We start from the raw sequence: 11,325 nt of genomic DNA on the forward strand, positions 1-11,325 counted from the left end.
GTTGTAGAGAGACACAAAAGATCCTGAATATTCAAAACAATCTTGAGAAGGAAGAACAAGCTGGAGGTATCATAATCCTTGATTTCAGACTATAAGACAAAGTTACAGTAATCAAAACATAATGGGGCTTCCCTGGTGGTGCAGTGGTTGAGAGTCCGCCTGCTGATGCAGGGGACACGGGTTCGTGCCCTGGTCTGGGAAGATCCCACATGCCGTGGAGCGGCTGGGCCTGTGAGCCATGGCCGCTGAGCCTGCGCGTCCGGAGCCTGTGCTCCGCAACGGGAGAGGCCACAACAAAGAGAGGCCCGCGTACCGCAAAAAAAAAAAAACCAAACCAAACAAAACATAATGGTACTGGCACAAAAACAGACACATAGATCAATGGAACAGCATAGAGACACCAGAAATAAACCTATGCTTATGTGATCAATTAACCTATGACAGAGGGGTGGAATAGGGAGGGTGGGATGGAGGGAGATGCATGAGGGAAGAGATATGGGAACATATGTATATGTATAACTGATTCACTTTGTTATAAAGCAGAAATTAACACACCATTGTAAAGCAATTATACTCCAATAAAGATGTAAAAAAAAATTAACCTATGACAAAGGAGGCAAGAACATACAATGGGGAAAAGGCAGTTTCTTCAATGAACTGGGAATAAGATGACACAGGAGTTACTGTTAATGCTGTGATCTGGACATTGTGATTATGTCAGAAAATTTACTATTTTTTAGAATAGTATACTGAAGTTTGTGGGGGTAAAATGACAAAATGACCAGGATTTGCTTTAAAATACTTCAGGGAAAAAAGAGGGATGGATAAAGCAAAAGTGACAAAGTTGAAAATTCTAGAATCTGGGTATGAAGAGTTGATTATATTGTTTTAATCTATTTTTATGTTAGAAAAATTTTCATAATTATAAAAAGGAACCAGATTAGAAAGAACCCAGATACCGAAAAGGTAGTTTTCAAACTAGCAGCATTGGCATCACCTGGGAGCAGGAATATCAGACTTAGCAAATAACAATACAGGATGCTGAGTAAAATTTGAATTTCAGATAAACAATAAATAATTTTTAGTATGAGTATGTATGTTCTATGCAATATTTTACTTACACTAAAAATTGTGAAAATAGTTTGGCAGGTTTTTTTTTTAAATAAAATTAAACATGTAATTACGACCCAGAAATTGCACTCCTGGGCATTTATTCCAGAGAAATGGAGACTTACTTACACTCACACAAAAACCTGTATAAGAATGTTTATAGCAGGACTTCCCTGGTGGTCCAATGGTAAAGAATCTGCCTTCCAATGCAGGGGATGCGGGCTCGATCCCTGGTCGGGGAACTAGTTTTCCACATGCTGCCGGGCAGCTAAGTCCGCGTGCCAGAACTACTGAGCTTGTGCGCCTCAACTAGAGAGCCCATGGGCCGCAAACTACAGATTCCACATGCTCTGGAGCCTGCGCACCACAACTAGAGAAGAGAAAACCCCGCTCACCACAGCTAGAGAGAAGCCTGCGCACCACAAGGAAGAGCCTGCGTGGTGCAACAAATGATCCTGCATGCCTCAACGAAGATCCCGCGTGCTGCAACAAAGACCCAACGCAGTCATAAATAAATAAAATAAATAAATTAAAAAAAAGAAATACATTATTAAAAAAAATCCAGTAGGAGGGAGAAGTGGGTGAGAGTAAATATGGTTGAAGCTGGGAGATGGGTAAGTGGCTATTTATTACACTGTCATCTTTATACTATTCTGTCTACTTTTTACATGTTTAAAACATTTTATAACAAAGGTAAAATAAAGCAATCCAATACAATGATATAAATCTGATTTAAAAACTTCAAAAGGCTCTCCATCTCTCTGAGGACAAAAACTTCAGGCCATGAGGTGTAGAAAGCCCTCATCTTTGTGCCCGGGGCACACCCAGACCAGTTAAGTCTGAATCTCTGTGGGTGGAAGCTTCAGCAGTGGTCCCCAAAGTGTGGTCCTCAGCCCAGCAGTATCAGCATCACCTTGAAACTTGTTAGAAATGCACATTCTTGGGCTCTGCCCCAGACCTGCTGAATCAGAACCTCTGGGGTTGGAGTCCAGCAACCCGTTTTTTCAAAAACTCTCCAGGTGATTTGGTTGCTGATGCAGAGCTGGAGGGTCCAAAAGTCAGGCCTGAGGAAGCTGACAGAGGTGGTCTTGAAGGACAAGCTGGTGAAGGAAGCGCAGGTCTGGGGTCCACAGATCCCGGGAGAGAGACTAAGGTCATGGCCCCGAACCCTCTGCTCTCACCTTTGTCAGTGTGGATGGTGGGACCAGTGGGGCTGACTGGCTTGTGCTCTCTTCAGAGAAGGAGGCTGTGTGTGCACAGAGCTGTGGTGGGTTGGGGATCCCCACGGCCAAACATGCTGGGAAAAAGAAGAGCGCCTTCATCCCCATGAAGGTTTATAGAGTGCTAATGAGACACCTCAGGGTGATGGCTCTCACACCGGGTCCTAGAGCAATGAGCTGAAGGCCAGGGTTTGAACCTGAGTCTCCTGATTCCATGCCCAGGGCTGCTCCTCTCTGCATTCTTGTGCTTGTCTACTGGATCCCATTATTAGTACCCTCTACATCTTGTGTTCTGGTTTCAAGGGGAGTGGGATGGGGGTTCATACGTCTGGGGACCTTAGATTTTTTAAAAACAACTCTAGGTTCACTCCACCCATCTTTTAATTTGACTTCTTTAATTTATTATTTTTTTATAAGTCTTTCCCACAGACAGATGTTTCCTTGCTGGTCTCCCCTTGGCTCTGGCCCCCACCTCTTTTTTCCATTTCTCCGTTTTGGATGACTAAGTCTCACCTATGGAGACCACCTATCTCTGGGGCATTGAGCCCTCCACAGAGGAGGTGGGAGTAGTGGAGAGACCCCTTCTCCCCAAAGGAGTGCTCTAGGCTGGACGTGGGCAGAGGTTTTCTGAATCTTGCTCCTCTGGGTGCAGGAGCTCCTTGGATGCATTTGAAGCCCGAGGACCCTCCCCTTCTGTGACTTGGAAGATTGGGGAACCCCTAGGAAGGTTCTAGAAAACTTCTCACCCTCACTCCCACCCTATCCTTTGGTGAATGTGACCTGGCACCCACTCCCTGGGGGAAAGGCCTCTTTTTTTTTTTTGCGGTACGCGGGCCTCTCACTATTGTGGCCTCTCCCGTTGCGGAGCACAGGGTCCGGACGCACAGGCTCAGCGGCCATGGCTCACGGGCCCAGCCGCTCCGCAGCATTTGGGATCCTCCCGGACCGGGGCACGAGCCCGTGTCCTCTGCATCAGCAGGCGGACTCTCAACCACTGCACCACCAGGGAAGCCCCGTTTGTCCAAGTCTTGGTTGTGGGAAGGGAGGAGCAGGCTGACCCCTTCCTGCCAGGAGGTGGAAGTGTGGCTCTTCAGAAGCAGTGGCGGAGCCTGACCCCTGGGAGAGGAGCTGCATACCTGTGCTGGGTGCAGCTCCAGGGAGACACGGGACCCTCACCCTGCAGTGAAGAAAGCAAACGGGAAAGACCAAGGCCGGGGAAGGCCGGGTCACCTTGGGGCGAGGCAGCCTGCTCTCCTGCATTTTTAGCCAAGGAGAAGGTATCCCTTCCAAGGAGGGCAGGGATAGAGTGGGAAATGGTGACCAGGGGCAGTGGACAACTTGAACCTCTGGATGTGAACTAGAATTTTCTAGTACCCCTTTGGGTCTCCTATCTGATACCTGATAGCAGGGGGCTGAGGCACTGGGCTTCCCTGAGCAGGCAGGTGGGGCAGGTGACAGAGGGACACCTGCAGAGAGAAATGGGGAAGAGCTTGGGAGTTCACTGGAGTCAGCTGTTTGGGGAAAGGAGTATGTCCATATCTTTGCGGGGGGAGGGTTGTCTTCTGGCAGAAGCAATAGGTGGGTCACCTGGGAAGGTGCTTGTGGTAGAGACATCAGGGTGGGAATTCTCATGTTACCCCCTCCCCCAGGCCCCTTTGCCCTTTGTTGTGTTACTCTCCGTCTGCACCCCCACCCCCCCAATCCTTTCTCACTTTTCCCTGCCCTGCTTTGTAACCTGGGAGACTGACCTCCTTGGATTGATCACTGGGAGGGGGATGAGGGAGGGGGGACTTGCTGGCGGCGTCTCATTGGGTTTGGCTAGTGGGAGGCACGAGGGGGAGACCTGCTGTGGAAGGAGAGAGGATGGGATGCTTCTCTCACATTCCTTCCCTGTCAGTGTTGGGGTCCTCGCCTTGTCCCCTCAAGTCTGGTGCGTGTGTGTGTGTGTGTGTGTGTGTGTGTGTTTGTGTATGGGGTAAAGGCTCCCCAGTGCCTCAGAATCCCCTGCTGTTCCCTTCACCCAGTCCTCACCCATATAAATAGCCCCCTCTTCACAGCTCTGTCCTGGAACCCTCTCAGTGGAATTCTGCTTCCCGCTGGGACCCTCCATCCCTCATCCTTCTCTTCTCCTCCCTGTCCTCACAGGGGCTGGACGAGAGCTGAGTTTCTCATGGGCTGGGGGCGCTGGGTGAGGGTGGGGTGGGGAGGCCCTGCCCCCTCGCTCAGGACTGTGCTCTTCCTCAGCCCAAGCTGGAGGGTAGAGTCTTCAGCTTCATCCTCATCTTCCAGCCTCCTGGGATTCAGCCTTCAACTCCTCCCTCTACCTTTGAAACCCTGGTTCCAGCTCTCTGAGTCAATGCCTTCTCAGCAAGGAAGACGTCTCCTCAGAGAGGTCAGCCTCCGACCAACCATTTTCAGCTTCGTTCCAGGAATTCAGAATTTCCCCAGGGGAGCCAAAGCTGAAACTGAGGGCACTTCTCTGGCAACTCTGCCCAGGGCCTCCCTTAGCTGTGTTTTATCTTTGGTGTACCTGAGGGGTCTCTTGTTTTGTGATTTTCTCCACTTCTTCTGTCCTGTCAGGTGGCCAGGCTGTGAGGCTGCCTGAAGCAAGAGACTTTCTTTTTCTTCCCGAGATGCTGTCAATAAATGCCCACTGAACCAGTGAGTGTAGGGAGTGTGTCCTATAACCTTTGAGTATGGATGCCAGGAGAGGTGAAAGGGGCGGGGGCAGGTGGAGGAGGAAAGCTTTTGATTTGGGGGAAATGGCAGAGCCAAGGCTGGGCCTTTTGCAAAGTCAGGATGTGTGTGTGTGTGTGTGTGTGTGTTAGTGGGGAGGGGTCCATGAAGGGGGAGATCCTCACCTTCTCAGTCTTCAGGGAGCAATGCGATTGGGGAGCATCGTGGGATAGACGAGTGAGTGGGGACTGGGTTGGACGGAAATGCTGACATTTTCCCAGCACTGCCCTGTGAGAACTCAGCTTTGTTCTTAAAACGAACACTATTTTATTAAAAATAAATAAATAAGATAAAAATAATAGATAAAATGAATAAGAGCTAACTCTTCAGTAAGTCAGTAAATATTTGAATTAAATCCCCCCACCCCAGGACACTCCCTGGTGTCCCTTCCTGTCCTAACTACCCTTTAGCGAGGCAGGGAACCCATCTGACTTCTGCCACCACAGACGCATTTGCCTGTGCTTTAACTTCGTATATCAGGGATCCTGTAGCGTGCAGTCTTTTGTGTCTGGTTTCCTGTGTCCCGGTCCACTTTTCTAAGATTCCTTGTCTGCTTCTGCATTCCTTCCCGCAGTGTCTCCACCCGGGAAGCGCTCTGCCAGTCCACCCCGCTGGCCACAAGGGGGCAGCAGAACCCGGTGGAATCTGGGCTGACCCAGCGGGGCAGCCCTTCTCTTGGCCCCTGGGCTCCTCCTCCCACCCAGGTAGCATCCTCTTTCTGGGCTGCCTCCCAGGCAGCTGCTGCAGATGGTCCTGCTGCTTCCCTCTCTGACACCTGCTGCTTTAGAGAGGATTTCTGGACTGGAAGTTTGGAGCTTGGGTCTCCAGCCTCTTTGGATCACCCACTCCTTCTGGTAATGTATTTTGAACATGCAGCTATCAAATACACACAAATGTTGTACAGATTATAAAAAGAAACACAAGTAACACATGAAAAGAGATAAAAGTAAAGCATTTATAACAGAACTTCGAATATTTCTTCTGCCTCCCCTCCTGCCCCCAGATCCCTGGAGCACCCCTGGGGCTGGTTCACCCCTACCTGGTGGCCCCTGTTTAGAGCTCAGTTGAGTGTTTTTTTTTTTTTTTTTTTTTTTTCGGTACGCGGGCCTCTCACTGTTGTGACCTCTCCCATTGCGGAGCACAGGCTCCAGACGCGCAGGCTCAGCGGCCGTGGCTCACGGTCCCAGCCACTCCGTGGCATGTGGGATCTTCCTGGACCGGGGCACGAACCCGTGTCCCCTGCATCGGCAGGCGGACTCGCAACCACTGCGCCACCAGGGAAGCCCCTCTTATTATCTTTTGTTTATTCATTAATGTAATAAAATTTATTACATTTTCCATAAGAATGTCTTTCTCCCCAGTCTCCCTCCTTTACCTTTATACATTTCAGGGCTTGGGCGGGAGTGATGCCTCTTCATGTCCCCAGGAATCTCAGGCTTCGGAAGCAGAGTGGATTGTCTACTCAGAGGGTGGTGGGGTAGGTGCTATGGTCCAGGTGGGCTCTGCAGCCAACCTCTGGGTGGGCCCGGGCAGCACCCACTCTTGGGAATGAGTAAGGGGCCTAAGGAAGTCTGTGAGCCACCTTTGGTTGGATATTTCAGTTTTGGAGATGACAGCCTATTCTGGGAGGGGCCGTCCTTCCTCAGCAGAGGGGCAGAAGTGCAGGTTCAGAGGAAGGTCATGGCCCCAGCTGTGCCCTTGGGGCTCTGCTCAGCAGGCTTCCAGGGCAGAGCTTAGCCCACTAGCCAGGGTCATTGTGGTTAGAGAAGGAGGGAAACACTTTAACGTTGAAATAAAATCATTGCCTCCTGTGTGTGTGTGTGTGTCTGTGTGTGTGTGTGTGTCTGTGTGTGTGTTTCTAGTTTTCAAAAAAATAAGTATCAAAGGAGTTGTTTAAACTTTTCCTACAGTGTAAATTAATCCAGTGAACACTTCAACTTAACAGTGTCAAGTAAAATAAGCGTTACCAGATTTCATGTCTAAGAAAAAAGGGGATTAATTCTTTCCATCCACTGTGACATTTTTAAAATTAATTTTTATTGAAGTATATTTACTTTACAATGTTGTGTTAGTTTCTTGCTGTACAGCAAAGTGAATCAGTCATATGTATACATATATCCACTCTTTTTTAGACTTCCTTCCCATTTAGGTCACCACAGAGTAATGAGTGGAGTTCCCTGTGCTATACAGTAGGTTCTCATTAGTTATCTATTTTGAACATAGTAGTGTATATACGTCAGTCCCTATCTCCCAGTTCATCTCACCCCGACTTCCCTTCTTGGTAAGCATAAACTTGTTCTCTACATCTGTGACTCTATATCTGCTTTGCAAATAAGTTCATCTCTACCATTTTTCTAGATTCTACATATAAGCTATATTACACGATATTTGTTTTTCTCTTTCTGACTTATGTCACTCTGTATGACAATCTCTAGGTGCATCCACGTCTCTGCAAATGAAACCATTTCATTCCTTTTTATGGCTGAGTAATATTCCATTGTATACATGTACCACATCTTCTTTATCCATTCATCTATTGATGGACATTTAGGTTGCTTCCATGTCTTGGCTATTGTAAATAGTGCTGCAATGAACATTGGGGTACGTGTATCCTTTTGGATTATGTTTTTCTCCGGATATGTGCCTAGGAGTGGGATTGCTGGATCATACAGTAATTCTATTTTTAGTTTTTTAAGGAACCTCCATACTGTTCTCCATAGTGGCTGTACCAATTTACATTCCCAGCAACAGTGTAAGAGGGTTGCCTTTTCTCCACACCCTCTCCAGCATTTATTGTTTGTAGATTTTTTGATGATGGCCATTCTGAGCAGTGTGAGGTGATACCTCATTGTAGTTTTTTTTTTGTTTTTTGTTTGTTTGTTTGTTTGTTTTTGTGGTACACGGGTCTCTCACTGCTGTGGCCTCTCCCGTTGTGGAGCACAGGCTCCGGACGCGCAGGCTCAGCGGCCATGGCTCACGGGCCCAGCCGCTCCACGGCATGTTAGATCTTCCCGGACCAGGGCACGAACCCGTGTCCCCTGCATCGGCAGGCGGCCTCTCAACCACTGCGCCACCAGGGAAGCCCTGTTTGTATATTTTGGAGATTAATCCCTTGTCAGTTGCTTCATTTGCAAATATTTTCTCCCATTCTGAGGGTTGTCTTTTCATCTTGTTTATGGTTTCCTTTGCTGTGCAAAAGCTTTTAAGTTTCATTAGGTCCCACTTGTTTATTTTTGTTTTTATTTTCATTACTCTAGGCAGTGGGTTGAAAAAGATCTTGCTGTGATTTATGCACTGTAACATTTTAAGAATCACAGTTCATTTTGCATCACCATTGTTTTATGGCTTAGGTAGGTGTTTATCTGAAAGTCTTTTGAAAGCACTTGAAGCAAATAAAAGATAAGAGGTACTACATGGCTGTTAAAGAAGAAAGTAAAATATTAACCCCATTAGCATTAGGATAATTTATACTTTGAGAAAGAAAAATCATTTGTGGCTAGTGAGCAGTCTTTCTTGTTGAAGCAGCTGGACCATGACCCTGATGTCTGGGAGAGGGCAGTGAAGTATGTTGCTTGATATCCATCTTGCCAGTGTGTTCCAGTGTCTTTCCAGTGTGCTTCCAGAAAATCTTCCCTGTACTTTGTCATCCCTACTGCTCTTCCCCTCCCAGTATGGAATCAAAGGGCTGGCATTCAGGGTGAGATAAGCTGTCTGGCCAGATCATCTTGTGGCATTACGAGTCCAAGGTCCCTTTTTGCTCCTGCTTCCTGTGGAGTTGTGCGTGGAGCTGGGGGCTGGGCTGGGCTGGGTTTGAGGGCTGCAGGTGGTGGGCGGGGCAGCCTCCCTGCATCTCTATCCCCCCCTCCTCTGTGAGGGGCCTGGACTAAGTGTCCTCAGTGACAGGGCCCTTGTCTTACTTCATGTCTGTGTGCATGTGTGAAAATGATGTGGCATAAATTCGATTTGTGTGGCTCAGTTCCTGGCACTTAGTAGGTATTCAGTAAAATTTGGTTTTCATAAAATTCCTCTAATGTTTCTCAGGCCTTGACAAATCTCCTTGTGGGGAAGGGATTGGTGGAGGTAGTGGGGGGTGAAGGTTAGGCAGACCCGGAGGCTAATATTTGTTCTCATCTAATTAGGTACTTTTGTGTTAATGTGGATTTTCCAAATATTCCCGAGTGTAAGTAGATATTAGCAAAAATGGGATTTTGGGGGATGACAGAGTGGGCTGTATTCGGGTATATCCAGAAGTTCTGGGTAATAGCTCACGCCAGACTTCGGGCAGAAACCACGCATCCCAGGCATCAGCGGGTCGGTCAGTCCTCGTTTCATGAAGACAAATATAACAGGCCGTTCAGAACGACCCAGAGTGAACACAGGTTGAGAGAGATTTGCTGGGTGTGTGGTTGTCAGTTTGAGATTTGATTTCCTCGACTGTAGAATGAGGATAATAATGACAACCAGCAGGCAGAAGTGAGGTGTGAGAGACACGAGGAAAGTCACTTTACTGTGAACCCCTGACACGGGGCAGGCTTGAGGAAGCATCAGAAGTGGTTGAAGCTGATGTTTCTGGCCAGGACTGTACTCAGTGATGCGTTTATTTCTGGAGTCGATAAGAAAAAAGAGGAGCAGATGGTGTGGCTCTTGCATCTGTCCAGGGGCTGACTTTCAGGGTTAACAGTCTTTGTGTTTCTGTGGACTAAAATGTTTTCTGAAAATGGACGAGGCTGAGTAGCCCATGTGCTGCTGAAGAGACTCCTGAAAATGAGCTCAAGTAATGTTTATTGAGTGTTTACTACGTGCTGGACAGGTGAACAGGACACACAGTGGCTCCTCTCCTGGATGCCCCAGACATTCCTCACCTGAGCACAGGTCAGGGCTGTGGAGGAGACAGGGTGCCACCCAAACCCCAGAAGCATGTGTATGGGGCCCACAATGGGGATCAGGAAGTCAGCAAAGGGTCCCCCGAGCAAGGTCATTTTAGGTGAGAGCTGGACAGTGAGGAGTTTGGGGGAGGAGGGGGAGGGCAGGAGCATTCAGTGGCTGGTGAGGAGGTCCTCGGCTGGGAAGACTCGGAAAACTGGAGGATCTCACTTGAGGCCAGTAAGGCAGCACCTGGGAGAACCATGGGATGAGGTCAGAGAAGATGTTGGAGGCCTGGGAGCCACAGAGGAGAGGTTAAGCAGGGAGGTCCCTTGAGGGGTGAGCCAGAGAGTTGACAAGAGACGATGTGAGAGGATCATGACCTTGGCAGGCAACTGACCTAGAGGAGGTGAGGCTGGAGGTGGGGTGGGGAGACCCATGAGGAGACCACTGCTTGAGCCAGCTGAGAAATGAGGGTGGCTTGGAAGTTGGTGCTGGCCGTTGACGTGAGTTTGTGAAAAATCTTGAAGTTTTTGGAAGTAGACTGGGTGGGAGAGTGGGGTATGAAGAATGCCTCTCAAGTTTCTGGCAGAGAAAACTGGGTGAACACAGGTGTCCTTTACTCAGTAAGGAAACTGCAGGTAAGGGAGGGGCAGGAGAGGATGAACCAGTCTCCCTGGTTTTTCTTTGGAGACCTGCCCATTCAGCATGGGCAGGGCCAGGGTCCTGGAGCTGGCCGTGGAAGCTCCTGAGGCCTGGGGTTAACCCCTGGGCTGCCAGGTTGTGGGGAGCTCCTGGGTCATCTGTTGGGGAAGGAGAGAAAACAGCCACACTGGGGGCTGTGTTCCGGTGCAGTTTACCAGCTGACATTGATCATCTCAGCAGCGAGCCCCTGGTGCACACAGACCAGGCAGGGGGCCAGCGAGTACTCTTGGCTGTGCCACACACATAGTACCCACTCCCGAGGTTAGGAGCCACCCAGGAGTGCAGCACTTGTCCAAATTATGGTTATCGAGTCTGTGAGTCTATCTGTCCCCCTCAGGGTGGTTTCAGCTTACTTGTTTCTACTCTCTTTTGTTGCTCTGATCATGCTGTTTCCTTCTTGATCACTGGGTGACTGTCCAGAGGACAGGGCAGAGTCTGCTGGGATTGCTTTTTCCAAGTTTCACTTTCAAATAGTGGAAGGAACCAGAGAAAGGTAGACTCAGCTGTCTGGGATCGTTTCAGCGGGGTCCCCATGGTCTGGTCTCTGCAGACACCCCTGTGCCGGGCTCTGCTGCTTCTCCAGTCTCCTGGGAGCCGCCTGCCCCTCAGACGTGAGGAACTCAGATTTGGATCTGGAATTAGGGTTTGGAGCTCAGAGTGACCGACTTCAGGTGCAAATTTTGAGGGCAGA

The sequence above is a fragment of the Mesoplodon densirostris genome, chromosome 10, assembly GCF_025265405.1.
Source record: "Mesoplodon densirostris isolate mMesDen1 chromosome 10, mMesDen1 primary haplotype, whole genome shotgun sequence".
Lineage (NCBI taxonomy): Eukaryota > Metazoa > Chordata > Mammalia > Artiodactyla > Ziphiidae > Mesoplodon > Mesoplodon densirostris.